Source organism: Podarcis vaucheri, assembly GCF_965113315.1.
Source record: "Podarcis vaucheri genome assembly, chromosome: 1".
NCBI classification, from domain to species: Eukaryota; Metazoa; Chordata; class Lepidosauria; order Squamata; family Lacertidae; genus Podarcis; species Podarcis vaucheri.
In genome coordinates, this window is record NC_138759.1 from 43,385,301 (window position 1) to 43,400,287 (window position 14,987).

Consider the following 14,987-nt stretch of genomic DNA (forward strand, 5'->3'; position numbering starts at 1 on the left):
TGGCTATACTCATTTGTGATAAATGCTTCGGGAGCAAACCCTGGGGGAAAATCTACACCCGCTGCCTTGCGGGACACCTTTGGGAGAAGAATAGGCTAAGGACCAAGCCCTACACAAATCCAGAGTGCAGTCCCTAAGGTAGTTGGATGGCATCTTGTATGCCTCCTTCCAGCTACTCTTGCAGCCAAGCTTGTACCAAATGTATTGCTCTTCTTTGCTTTGTCCCAAATCAGTGAGGCCAGGGGGGGGGGGGTCTTGTCATCTTGGCAGCTCAGGACTTCCATACATACTGCCCAGGCTTGCACCCCAGAGAGGACACTTCAGTGCCGCTAATGCAACAAAAGCAGCGTGGGAGGCAGAAGTTATGAGTTAACGGTCTCTGCAGCCACAACAGGCACTGTGATTCTCCAGTGGTTTGACTTCACCCCGGCAGGTGTACTCCATTGTCTCTCGAGACAGACAGATGCCAGCAGCAAGATAACTTTGAGACTCCTATACTGTGCTGTGTATCAGACTGATGGTTCTGATGCTTTAGCTGAGGCAGAGTTGGGCAGCTGAGGCAGCTTAAGGTCAGTCTACGCATTAAGGATTCCATGGATATGATGCCAAACACACCATCCAAGTGGGGAATTATTCTTCTGTCTACCATAGCATTTGAGTAGTAGTAGTAGTAGTAATAATAATAATAATAATAATAATAATAATAATAATAATAATAATTTGTTATTTATATCCCGCCCATCTGGCTGGGTTTCCCCAGCCACTCTGGGAGGCTTCCAACAAAATGCAGCTCCCTCATATGGCAGTCTTCTATTAACTGCTGAAACTGCTATTAACTGCAGAAAGTAATCCTTTCTGAATAAGTAATCAAAATAGTGACACAAGATAACACTCCAGATATGAAAGATTCCCAGTACCAGCCAATGTTTTTCATTCTGCACACACAAACACACACACACACACACACACAGTTGTTTAGTCATTTAGTCGTGTCCGACTCTTCGTGACCCCATGGACCAGAGCACGCCAGGCACTCCTCTGTCTTCCACTGCCTCCCACAGTTTGGTCAGACTCATGCTGGTAGCTCCGAGAACACTGTCCAACCGTCTCGTCCTCTGTCGTCCCCTTCTCCTTGTGCTCTCCATCTTTCCCAGCATCAGGGTCTTTTCCAGGGAGTCTTCTCTTCTCATGAGGTGGCCAAAGTATTGGAGCCTCAGCTTCAGGCTCTGTCCTTCCAGTGAGCACTCAGGGCTGATTTCCTTCAGAATGGAGAGGTTTGATCTTCTTGCAGTCCATGGGACTCTCAAGAGTCTCCTCCAGCACCATAATTCAAAAGCAACACACACACACATACCCTTGCTAATAAACAGTGTGCAAGATGCAGTGTGCAATATTGTTTTATACCTCTAACATATTATTGCAGAGAAGCTGCCTGCTATATAATGGAATCAGTTGTAAGCTGTAAACTACTGGTATGTGGTGGAGTCTCATTTAATTCAGCAAGGCATTTGGCCAGCTTCACCTGGATTGTATCCAAAGCCCCAGTGTAATGGATAACTGTAGCTTAGAGCTTTAAGTGATCTATCCTTGTCAAAGAGGGAGCACTTTTCCAAACACATAAACCAGGCAGAAATCTAATATGAGCTTAGAACAAAAAGAAGTCATTGAAAGGAACTGTGTTCCAAGAGCATTCCTTTCTGCTGCTTCTTCTTGGCATTGCCATCCTTTATTTATTTATTTATTTATTTATTTGGACCATCCTTCCCTTTACCTATTCAACACAGGTTTCCTTTATGTAGGTCAACCAACAGAAATAACAGTCTGCAGGTAAAGAGACTGCATAAGAGAGATCAGGTTGAAAATGTTGTTTGGGAATTAGTATTACAGTTAGGATAATAATGAGATTCTCAGAGAGCCCCAGGTTATGGTGCCCATAAAGTATTGGGTCCAAGAACATATTTGTGTCAAAGTAGGAAAGATGCACTTTATGCAAGTATTTGGGGCAGCCAAGAGCGGGGGGGTGGGGGGGTGGAATTCTCAAGCAAATTTGATTCGCACAATTCGAAGGTGTGGTTTCAACATTCCTAATAATAGATGCTGTTGGATTTGGGGGATTTCTAGAAATCGGGGAAAGGTGCAATAGTGTTGAATTTCAGCTGTTATTTATCAATCTGATTTAAGATTCATTTATTTATTTAAACTGAAGTCTGATTTTATAGTTTTTCCTAATTTTTACCATTTTGCATTTATTGGGCACTGATTAAATGACTGCAGTTAAGCAGTATATAAATGGTTTAAATTAATGAAAAGCTTCCCTCAAAGTCGATAGCAAAAATGTAGTCAATCATCATGTGCCCAAATTCAAAAGTTTGAATCTAAAAATTTGAAACTCTTGATACTTTTTTTTTGCTCTACACTTGGCTTTTAAAAGATGTGTTGCTTCTGTGCTTTGCTGACATGTTACACACATTAGAACCACTCAGCTTGTCCTTAGTTCCTCCCTCCTTCCTGGCCCTGCTCTCTGTGCACTCTTGGAAGAGTCCCACATGTGCATGTGTCACAGTATCTATGGTCTATGACTGACCTCACTGTTCTGACGACTTCTGCTGCACCAGCATAGAGCATTTCCTTATGCAAGCAGCTTTCTGGTCTAGGACTCCGGTCACTGTTGCACAAGTCATGATTAACACAATTGCCAAAGGACTGATGTTTCACTGGTAACAAAACAGGCTACACCATGTTCAATTTCCCTTGGGTCAATATTCTGTGCTATGGATATGGTTGAAATGGCAATAATAATAATAATAATAAGAAGAAGAAGAAGAAGAAGAAGAAGCCAGTGTGGTGTAGTGGTTAAGAGCGGTAGTCTCCTAATCTGGTAAACCGGGTTCGCTTCCCCACTCCTCCACATGCAGCTGCTGGGTGACCTTGGGCCAGTCACACTTCCTTGAAGTCTCTCAGTCCCACTCACCTCACAGAGTGTTTGTTGTGGGGGAGGAAGGGAAAGGAGAATGTTAGCTGCTTTGAGACTCCTTAAAGGGAGTGAAAGGCGGGATATCAAATCCAAACTCTTCTTCTTTTTCTTCTTCTTCTATTCTGGGTGGCTTCCAAAAAAATATTAAAACACTATAATACATCAAACATTAAAAACTTCCCTAAACAGGGCTGCCTTCAGATTTTGACAACTAGTTTGATTGGATTGATTTAATTATTTAATTCCATGGTACATCTGAAAAGCTGTGTAGTGCTAGCAATGGACTTTTAATAAAAAAGTTTGTAGAATATCTAGCACTATTTAGAAATGATCACAAATGAACATTATTTACCCAGAGTTAAAGAGCAAGAAACAATGGTTGACTACCTAGGAAAAGATATGCAAAATTAGTTTATATAACTTCTAGCAGGTGCTACAGAGCAGAAAATGTTAGCATGTGCAAACTCAGCCAAATACTAGTCAATTGTTCTGGGCTGCATACCTGATGTTAGTCATATTCAACAAATGTATGTTATGTCTGAACTTGAATTTATCATAAGAGAAAATTTCTTGGGGTTTGTTTCACTAAAGGAGACTACAGGTGCTTTTATCACAGAAACTCTTTGTGGGCACCTTGAGCAAATGACCAGTTCAGAATCTGCAGGGTCAGGGTTATGACAATGGGAATAACATGAAAGGCAAAGAAAATGGCATACAAAAGAGAGTCGTGGACATAAACTCACATGTCTTTTGGGGTCCCTGAAATGCGCACACTTTAAACTTCGTAGTCAATGATGCAGTTAAGTGATGTTTGGAAACAACTAGTTTCTTCAGTTTGTTTCAAAAGATCTGTACAGTGGTACCTCGGGTTACAGACGCTTCAGGTTACAGACACTTCAGGTACCTCATAGTACCTTGGGTTAAGAACTTTGCTTCAGGATGAGAACAGAAATCGTGTGGCGGCAGCGGGAGACCCCATTAGCTAAAGTGGTGCCTCAGGTTAAGAGTGGTTTCAGGCTAAGAAAGGACCTCCAGAACGAATTAAGTTATTAACCCAAGGTACCCCTGTCATTATTTCGATTCATCATCTCCACATTGGCAAATTCTAACTAGCTATGTATCAGACTTAGGCATACCTGTTAAACCACTTAGTGAAACACGATGGAAGAGCTGGGTCAATGCTTTGAAAGCAATGAGATATCATCTTTAACAGAGATCTCTGATGACACAAGTCTGAGAGGTTTCTTTGGAAATACTTCCCAAACTGAAGCTAAGGCCCTTGCTGATGCTGTTTGTAAGTTCAAGCTTGTGGTATTCCTTGCTACATGGTACAACATCATTTCTGAAAGCAATCTTACAAGCAATCCACTACAAAATAAGAAAGCTGATTTAAATTCAGCTACAAGCCAATTGCAAGTAACCAAGAAGTACCTTGCAGGCTGCAAGTGTGATGAGGGTTTTCAACATGTTTTGATAGATGCTACTGAGATTGCAAAGGAGCTAGAAATACTGCCACAGCACAAGTTAGAAAAAGGAGAGAGACATGGCAGTTTGAGAATGAGGCCCAAGAAGAAGCCACAAGATTCAAAGCAGAAATCCAAAGTAGGTTTCTACTATGATATCTTAGAAATGACCATATAATCTGCTGAAGAGATATTCCAACAGCTACAACAGTATAATTCCCTATTTGGCTTCCTGTATGATATACTGCAGCATTTCCCAACCTTGGGCCTCCAGCTGTTTTTGGACTACAACTCCCACAATCCTCAGCTAGCAAGACCAGTGGTCAGGGATGATGGGAATTGTAGTTCGAAAACAGCTGGAGGCCCAAGGTTGGGAAACACTGATATACTGTATCAACAACAAACAAACAAAAAATCTACTGAAGCTGTAATTAAGACCTGTAAGAATTTGGAAAAAAATCTTTGATGCACAATGGAACGAAAGATAGTGGCTTGGCAACTACATCAGTTGAACATGCCCAAGCATCAGCACTTGACCTGAATTGGTGGCAAAATTTGCAAAAGAAAAGGCACACAAAGTGAGATGGTGTGCCTGAAATTGAAACTTTTAGGAGACTTAAATGTTAGCATCACAATGTGTGCTGAAAGATTTCCATTTGTATTTGAGAAAAATTGTTCTTGCAATTTAAAATAAATTTATTTTAGCAGTTTCAAGTTGTGTGCTTTTTGTTGCTTTCTACAAGACACCCATTTTTGAAAATTGAAATTAGCAATTTGGCTTGCGGGTGTGGGTGCAGGTAGTTAGCCTTGCCCAGGGTGCAAGAGAGCCTGGCACCGCTGGCATCAGGCAAAAGCTCTGGTAGGCCTCAAAGCTCTGCCCAGTACAAAGGAAGGATGAGAGAATATTAGAGATTTCAAATCCAGCATGAGCAGTTACAAAGCAGCAACCTTCTGGTTGCTCAGACTGGAACTTACAAACTCTGTATAAACAATGAGTTTGAAGCTGTTTTACAAGGTGGCGTGAAGGGTCAGGAAGAAATTTCTGGCAGTAAGAGCTGTTTGACAGGGGAACGGACTCCCTTGGCAGGTTATGGACTCTCCTTCCTTGGTGGTTTTTAAGCAGGGGTTGGGTGACTATCTGTCTTGAATGCTTTAGTCGAGATTCCTGAATAGCAAGAGTTGGACTAGATGGCCCTTTGGATCCCTTTTGACTCTACACTTCTACGATTCCATGATTCTAAGTGTGTTTTGCCTACAGCACCTGAAGATGGCCATCCTGGTTCAGGAGGGAAAGGAACAATGGTGACATTAGTTCAAGACCTATAGTGGACATAGAAGAAGCAACTCAAAGGGAGGAGAAATATCCATAGTCCAGCTGAAACACCCCCAAGCAGTATCATACATTTTGCTATTGTACACTAAAAACAATTTACAATAATCTGCTACTCTAAAATAATGCAAGTTCACCTATCATACTGCAATCTTCTTTATTTGAACAGCCAGATTATAATCCAACCCAGAGTTAGGAATATATAAGGCCACTGGTTTCAAAAGGCCTAAGCGTGTCTTATGTTTCATTTTTGAAGCAGGCCTAGCTGCAAGTTATCATTTCCACCTTTGTACAATGTCATTGCTCTGTTTATAAAGCAGCCAGTAATACAAATTGACCATGGTCCATCACTAACATTCAATATCACATCTGAACATTTGCCAGCACAGGAAAAATAATACTCCATACAATCTACCTCACTGAAGAGTTTTCAGTGACAATGGTAGGTTGGATTGCTCATTTCCTGCGCAGAATACAAATAGCTCTGATGCCAAATTGTTTCTTATCAGGTGCTGGAGTGTTGATGTAAAACACTTGTACTCTGAAAACTATTCAGCAAATTTTGGTTACCTTTCTACAAACCACCACAACTTCATCTTTAGATAGTCTTATTAGTCTCATAACAAGAAATAGGAGCTAAACAGATGAAACAGAACTCTTCTATAGTTCTTACAGAGCACTTTGAATGTTCCTCTGCCCTCTTTTATAAGCAGGAGTTTGAATTCTGGGAAGGGCAGAAATGCCTGCTTAACCTAATTTTTTGCCATAAATTAAAAGGTAACTCACTCTGGAAGACAGCTTTCCATATTACACATTGAATTTGTAGGCTTCTCCTGTGATCTATCATATCACAGTTTCTTCTGTGAGTTCAGGGTGGTATACATTTACTCTCACAATCACCCTGTGATGTAGCTTAAGTGGAGAGACAGTGAAGGACACAAGATCACCCTGTGAGTCCAATAACTTGAGCAGAGATTTGCACCCAGGTTTCTTTTGTAATGATAGGGTTTATAATTTAGAGGGACTCCCTTAGAATTGAGAAATCGATAATTTGAGGACTTGCCCTCAGGTCACGTGATCCAGGCAGTTCCAAAGGCTTAGAAGTCTCTGGACAAGTTGGTCTTAGAGGCTCTGAGGAATAACATTGTTTCAAGCCATTCCTCATTCCTCTAGTTTGCATTTGCACCCAGAATCATTACATCTTTGGGCCAAGTCCAGTACCCTCTAACACACCACACTGCCATAAGCAAGTACAGTGGTATATTGGTTGTTGAACAGCTTGGCTCCCGAACAAATAGGCTCCTGATCACCGCAAACCCAAAAGTAAGTGTTCCAGTTTACGAACGTTTTTTGGAAGCTGAACGTCCGACGCAGCTTCCGATTGAGTGCAGGAAGCTCCTGCAGCCAATCAGAAGCCGCGCGGCTTGGTTTTCGAACAGTTCTGAGAGTCAAACGGACTCCCGGAATGGATTGACAACCAACGTACCACCGTATAAGAATGCAGACACTTAATTATAAAGAAGCACAGAACACAGTTTTGCTGGAAACAAACAGCTTTATAAAAAGGTGAAGGGACCCCTGACCATCTAAATCAGGTTCAAATATAGGAGACACAAGAGGTTTCTGGCAAATTATAACAATATACTCAATCTACTGTGCTTCTGGCATATGAAGACCAAGTATATTATTTTCCTACTGTGCTTTTCCAGCTGTCTTCTTGTGTTGCCCTTTTTTGAAAGGCACTTTTAGGTTCCTCCTCTGGATTCACTAAGATCATCGCTAGAGGTTATTACAGAAAGCATAGCAATACTTGGCACTCGATCCCCACTTTCCCATTACTAGCAGTTATTTTAGAAAACCTAACACATACCTTTCAGCTTTCCTCCCTTACAGCAGTTAAAATACACCTTGATGCCAAGTTTATGACAGCAGAGGATTTAGGCTGTTGCTTCAACAGTACTTCAGTTGTTATCTCTGAGTAGTAAAACTGTGTCACCAGTGAGGGGCACAGAGGTAATAAACCGAGATCTACCTCCCACTCACATGGGACGCAGGTGGCGCTGTGGGTTAAACCACAGAGCCTAGGACTTGCCGATCAGAAGGTCAGTGGTTCGAATCGCTCCCGTTGCTCAGTCCCTGCTCCTGCCAACCTAGCAGTTCAAAAGCACATCAAAGTGCAAGTAGATAAATAGGTACCGCCCCGGCGGGAAGGTAAACGGCGTTTCCATGTGCTGCTCTGGTTCGCCAGAAGTGGCTTACTCATGCTGGCCACATGACCCGGAAGCTGTACGCCGGCTCCCTCGGCCAGTAAAGCGAGATGAGCGCCGCAACCCCAGAGTCAGCCACGACTGGACCTAATGGTCAGGGGTCCCTTTACCTTTACCTTACCTCCCACTCAGAGGTACTTGCATTTTATTTAGCGCAGGAGTAAATTTTGAGCAGTATGTGTACAATGAACGTAGCCAGAGGTTTTTGTCTTCCTTGAAAGAAAAGGTAGAAGTTAGCTGAACAAACTGATAATCTTTCTTTGGCTGCTTCTGGGCAAAGAATGAAGCCCCAGTATCATAGATGACGAAAAACAGAGCTTCATCCAGGTAAAACATTACGCAACTGATAATGCCCATTCTCACCTGCATAGTTTTGTGGGTAGACATATAGCAAGAACTGGATATCCAAATGTACATCACAATTCAGCAGTGCACCTTGATAAACATCTGCCTCTAATCTGCACCCACAGTTACCATTCCACGAAGGACATTAGCATATGAAAGTTGCTTTTGCATGCATAACCCCCTTGCAGAATTGGGGCAAAGAACTCCAAGAGAGAGAGAGAAATAACAGTGATATATATGTTTTTATGCTACCTTTCCGGGCACAAATGCCTTTCTCAAGTTGGCTCAAAGAAATAACATAAAAACATTTTTAAAATGTAGTGCACACATTTAAAATATTAAAGCTAAAACAGCTATAACTCGTATGGTGGCATACAAGTCAAAGCTAGAAGTAGTAGCTGGGAACACTTAGTAAAAAAAAAAGCCAATCACATTATATTAACTCATACTAAATATCACTACTTGGAAACACTTCTTAAAGTTAGGCTGAGAAAAAATGGCTCTCTCTAGATCTCAAACGGGATTATTTTTTAAAATATAAATTTCCCCTCCATAGCTGTGTCACCCTCTTTAAACTGAGAGATTACCAACAGTAATGTGCCCACAGAGGCCATATCTGAAGAACTGTAATAATGTTATACAAAAATTCTGTAAATAAATGAGAAACTTGAAATGTTCAAGAACAAACATGAATGTAACACTCTCACGAGAAAGGAAGGAAGGAAGAAAATACTTTTGAGTACCATAACAATCAGAACTACTTAAAAAAAATTAAGTACACAAAATGAATTAGAACAGAGATTTACAGTTTCAGTTTAAAGAAACCCTTTAAGAATAAGTTTGAATAGATTTTCAGAGCTCAGGGAAATCTGCTTAAAGTAATCCTTTTATCCAGAAAATACGTGTATGGAAGATGTCCAAATCTTTGGGTTATTTCATTCCTAAATGGTTCAAAAATTGGACATTATGGCCACATTCCTACATGTTTTAAGTACAGCGACTTACACTGTGTGCAAATAATCAGTTCCATATATAAATATAAGGAACAAATTTTCCAGCCTGAGCTTGCCAAAAGCTTCCTGAAGCTTCGGCAGGAACAAATATCAGGCCATGCACAAGCATAACCTGTGCGTTGATCGCCCAACATGCATATGCAAACACAGGCTTGCAAAGCCCAGAGTTTATTAGGCAGGGCTTAGGCGTTCTTACTAGAAATTAGCCACACAATTCCCTTTTGTTAAAAGTACATCCCCTCACATTTCTCAATATTAAGAAGTACTCAGCTATAATCCTTATACAAAAGCTCAACATCATCTACCAAAAATCAACTGGAAATCCTCTAATCCTCTATTTGTTTCCCCTGAATAAAAATGTTTGACATGAAAAAGACAAGCAGTTGAATCTTTTGGTGACATACGACTGGTCCTCTAAAAATGGGAGCCTTCTCTGAGGCTGCAATCTCAAACTTGCTTATTAGTGAGTGATTCCCATTGAACGTGGCATGACGTACAGTGGTGCCTCGCAAGACAAAAATAATTCATTCCGTGAGTCTTTTAGTCTTACGATGTTTTTCGTCTTACGAAGCACGGTCTGTCGCAACTGCGCCTCTTCAAGCGGCTTTTAAAAAAAAGTGCAAGATGTTTTCGTCTTGCAAAGCAAGCCCATAGGGAAATTCATCTAGCGAAGCAACGCAAAACCGAAAAACCCTTTCGTCTAGCGAGTTTTTCGTCTTGCAAGGCATTCGTCTTGCGGGGCACCACTGTACTTTTGATTAAATATCTGCACGGGATGGGGCCGCGCATCTATCTCTCACAGTCTTTCCTGCCAAATCCAAACTGTGCTGCACAGAGCTGCCAAGAAATACCATTATACATTGTACAATTCAGATTGTACAATTCAGGGTCTACAGCCAAAGCCATCTTGTAGAACTCTAAGGGAGCTTCCTGTGTTCCTACTATGTGCTATAAGATGGCTTTGGCTGTAGACCCTGAATTGTACAATCTGGGCCTTCTCGGTGGTTTCTCCCAGACTTTGGAGATCCCTTCCTAGAGAGATTAGACCGGCGCCCTCGTTGTTGTCCTTCTGCCGACAGGTTAAGACTTTCTTGTTTGCAAAGGAAGGGCTGGTGCTGTGATGTTTTTATTCTAATGCGCTGTATGTTTTAATATCCCATATATATTCTATTAATATTTAATTTTCTTTAATGATTGCTCTTTTTCTATGTTTTTAGTTGTTTCCATTTTAGCTGTCAGACACCTCGAGTTCCCATCAGGGGAAAAGGTGTGGTGGTGGGGGTGGTGATGATGATGATGATGATTTCAAGATTGAGACTATTACCCAATTACTTGACTGTATGTCCAGAGAGCTGGATTGAACTCAGATTGAATACCTTTTGCCCAGGTTGGCTACTATTTGTCTGTAGCAAGTAATCCCATGTTTTAAGATTTGGTGTGACGGTGGCCTCATGTGCTTACAAGAATAACATTTTATGGGCAGTGAAGGAGGCAAAAGTGAAGAAAAGGGAAATAATGAAATGTGCTTGACATGCTAAGCTGCTTCCTCCCGCAGCCTAGAACAAGACAAGAAAACAGGAACTTGAGGCACTGATCTGGATTAATGGGAAGATGTTGCCTTGTGGCAGGCTTCTGCGGTTAGACCAAACATATGGCATTTATGAGTAACGTCTTACATATAAAAAGTGCTGTCGTTGTAAAGTTCTCTTGTGATGTAAGTAACGTGAAGAAAGGTTGCAGCATCTGGGATTTTTGAGTTGAATATGAACTGGTGGTGACCGACCAGGAGCAAGTTCTTGGGATCACAGTAGGGGTCATAGGAGAACAGGATGATAGACTAGATAGGCCATTGGCCTAATCCAGCAAGCCCAACTTGAGTTCTTAAGTCCTTTTGTTTATTTCTACATGCTTAGCAATTTTGCACATGTGCATATCCAGCTAAAATTCAAGCAATACACCCATGGCACATTCACCCTAGCAAATTTCAATGCCCTGCCTCTATGCGGACCACCCTGGGACCAAGAACGAGAGGTGCATGGTTACTGTGCCTTGTGTGCTAAGAGGACCACCATCGTGGCCAGTCAGTACCATGGTTTTCCCTATTGTTATCCAACTACGTTTTTTGCCTGCATCTTGGTGCCTATATCAGGGACAGTGGAAAACAGACATTGCCAGAGAGGCTATAGGCTATTCCGGGCAACTCAGTCAAAATAAGGACTGAGATCTAATGTGGTCTGCAGGGGACATTTGTATGTGGAAGGCAGAGTCGTTTCAAGAACAAGAGGACAATTAATGGCTGTTAGAAGTGATTGTCTGCAAAGTGTTTCAAACATATTAGAGGTGGGGACCATTTCGCAGGGGCTTCTGTTCCCAGTCCCTGTGCATATCAGGGAGCGTGCATAAATGTCCCCCGTCCCTATTCTGCCCTCTACTGGGACAAAAAGGACCTGGGCCTTGGTGATCACATGTCAACCAGAAGAGCCTAAAATGGTCAGGTCACTGCCTGTATAATGCTACAAAGTTGAGAAAGTTAGAGTAAGGGCAAATGTTGCCCAGTGGAGACCATGCCCCCATGCTATAAGCAGAAGGGAAAACAAAGCATGAGCAGAAGAGAGGTGGAAGTCCGTTGGTGCGAGGTTGGGAGAATAAGGGGATGAGAAAGGATTTCATAGCCACAGGACCGTGCTTCTGTTTGAGCAACACGTGAGTTGTGAACCGGAGCGTTATCCTGCAGGAGGCGGACACCTTTGGCCAGCATACCATGCCTTAAACAGCCAAGCAGACTGAGGAAGCAGCCAGAGAAATCAGAACAAGAAATATGCAACAGAGAGCAAGGTGCTTCAGGGAAGTACAGGAGCAGAAAGTGAGAGGGGAGTGGGGATTTTACTCAAAACATGTGGTTTTTCTCGTAAAAGAGACGTTTCTCAGGGGGGAAACTGAACCCTCTCACTTTTGGTCAGCATTAAAAATGTGCAAACTCACTGGGGAGAAAACAATCAAATTTGCCTATTCATTTCCGGAGGACTTGATCACCCCTACATGAGACACGGCAGCTGAATAGACAAACAAAAAAGAAAAGTGCAGAAGAGTTGAAAGCAGAGCACACTTGAGAAATCTGATTTTGTGTCTTGCTCTAGAATGGCTTCTGTGTGCTTTTGAAAAGTGTGATAAAGGAAATTAGGAAAATTGTGGGGGTGATGGGAAGACTACCCTCTTTACAGGGATAATGGGAAAGAAACTGCAGTCCTGGGCATAATTGCTGGGAATTTGGACCAACAGACACAATACATTGCTTCAGAGTAAACGCCCCTGCTGCCTATAAGTTGGCCTGCCCAGAGATTGTGCTTGTACCATAAAAGAAAAATCATTAGCAATTACTGTAGTGGCCCAAATATAAGCCACACCCGAATATAAGCTGCACCTTTAAAATTCAAAGAAGAAAAGACAATACCCGAATATAAGCCGTTCCCTTACAATTTTGTAGGCACTCACACCCATTCCGTTTTACCGTTTGTCTGTTTCAGCAGCAATATCATAAAAGCCAATTTTTGTAAGGTCACGAATTTAAGCCACACTTTTCACAGTCAAAATTTGGGGGGAAAGTGTGGCTTATATTCGGGCCAATATGGTAGTTTTCATGAAATATTGCATGCTAAAATGGATCTACTAAAGTAAAACTTGGCTAAAAATAATAATACAGCCAACAGGAGAACAACAGTTGGCGCTAATATTCCCTACAATGTTATGCATAAGAGATGGGAGGGTAGCAATATGCCAAATGCCTTACAGTAGATGCTGAATTTTAGGTCCTTAGTAAGTATGATCATGTCATAAGTAAGTGGTAAAATTCATCAAAGGAGGGCTTATATGACAATGTGAAGACATCTGAACAGGTATGGGTAGAAGAGGGGGATGTATTGAAAGGGTATATAGTGATACTTGCTTCACTTGTTTCAGCAGCCTAGTGCCAACCCTAACATTGAGGAATCCAAAACTGGGTCAATAAGATGTTGCTTTGTGGCAGCCTCTTGTAGTTACAGTCAGAACCTCTGACAGTAATGTCACTGTATGGTAGAGTTATCTAACCACAGCAAAGCTGTCTTGTCTAACCAGGTGTAATATTAAGGCAAATGAATATTGGCAAGCAGTGATTTGTGATTTAAGGAACGTGTTTATTTTGGCTTGCTTAGCAGCTTTGCAGATTCTCAAAAATGGGACAGTGAAAGAAAAGCCTATGCTGCACATAATCCTATTACAGCTAAAAAGGATATAAAAGACCCCCAGAGAAAGAGGAAGTTTGGCAGGATTAGACAGCTACAAAGGTGCCCACATTACTAGAAACCATGGCAAGCTTCTAGGCTCTGCCCCCATGTTGATCAGGCTGCATCAGGGCCTGAGCGGCACGGGGTTACTGCAAACTGTGGGCTAAGAGATTGTGCCAGATGCAACTGAGCTCTGCCCTCCACTGTCATCTAAGCAGAAGCAGTCTGTTCAACCAATAGTATTTGGCCACTTCTGGATTTACAGTTGCCGCTGTTTAAACAGACATCAGTTCTGCATAGCAGCTTCTGCAGCCCACTTTGCTGCTTGCCTGCCAGGCTTCTGTTTCTATTATTAAAAAAAGACAAGTTGGTGTCTGCTTCTTGCTCTTTTACTTAGTCAGACTGCCACGTGCGCTTCTGCTGATCTGCCAGAACCAATCCCTGCTCTTGGGACATCCTGTACCAACAGGTTTAAACCTGCTCCTTTGCACTTGTGCCCGATGCCTGTTATATCAGCTCCTTCACCTGGCATCTCTCCTCTTTGGTTGTGTTCCTTATGCCAACCTCGTTTGCTAAGCAGAGAGACTTAAGGCTGCCCGCCCCTCACCAATGCATAAATCCATTCTTAAAATTAAACCTCAGCTGCCTTAAGCATCAGTGGTGGTCAAATGCCACAACTTCAGTTGGAAAACCCACAGCAAGGGTCAAGGTTTAGAAAGACATGCCATGGGAGTGGGCTTGCTATTAGAAGTATGTATAACCAGAGTCTCTGATCTCCAGAGCAAATGGCTACAACCATGGCACTGCAGCACTAGTGCTCCTCTTTTATCAGGGACATCTTGCCACTAGGTGGTTCCTTCCAAGGCAATGTCCACTCAGCTGCAGGCAGAGGCACAGATCAGCAAGATATTTCAGTGCAAATACCCTTCACAGGGGACCCACTGTGCTCTAAACGGCCTCGGTCCAGTATACCTGAAGGAGCGTCTCCACCCTCATCGTTCTACCCGGACACTGAGGTCCAGTGCCAAGGGCCTTCTGGCGGTTCCCTCACTGCGAGAAGCCAAGTTACAGGGAACCGGCAGAGGGCCTTCTCTGTCAAAGAGAACAACAACTACCAGACTTTTAGAAGACATCTGAAGGCAGCCCTGTTTAGGGAAGCTTTTAATGTTTGATGTATCACAATATTTTAATATTCTTTTGGAAGCCGCCCAGAGTGGCTGGGGAAGCCCAGCCAGATGGGCGGGGTATAAATAATAAATTATTATTATTATTATTATTATTATTATTATTATTACACGATCGCCTTTGAGGACAAGGCACAATCTATTATAAT

The 14,987-nt window shown here is 42.2% G+C and overlaps 1 protein-coding gene across 1 annotated transcript in view; it reads right to left on the minus strand.

Moving 5' to 3' along the window:
* Positions 1-6,579: 6,579 nt before the first annotated feature.
* The window catches only part of FSIP1 (fibrous sheath interacting protein 1), an 83,899-nt gene continuing 75,491 nt past the window's right edge, over positions 6,580-14,987 (minus strand). The window contains exon 14 of the mRNA XM_082240192.1: positions 6,580-6,679. The gene's annotated coding sequence lies outside the window, so the exon portion shown is untranslated. The remainder of the gene's footprint in view (positions 6,680-14,987) is intronic.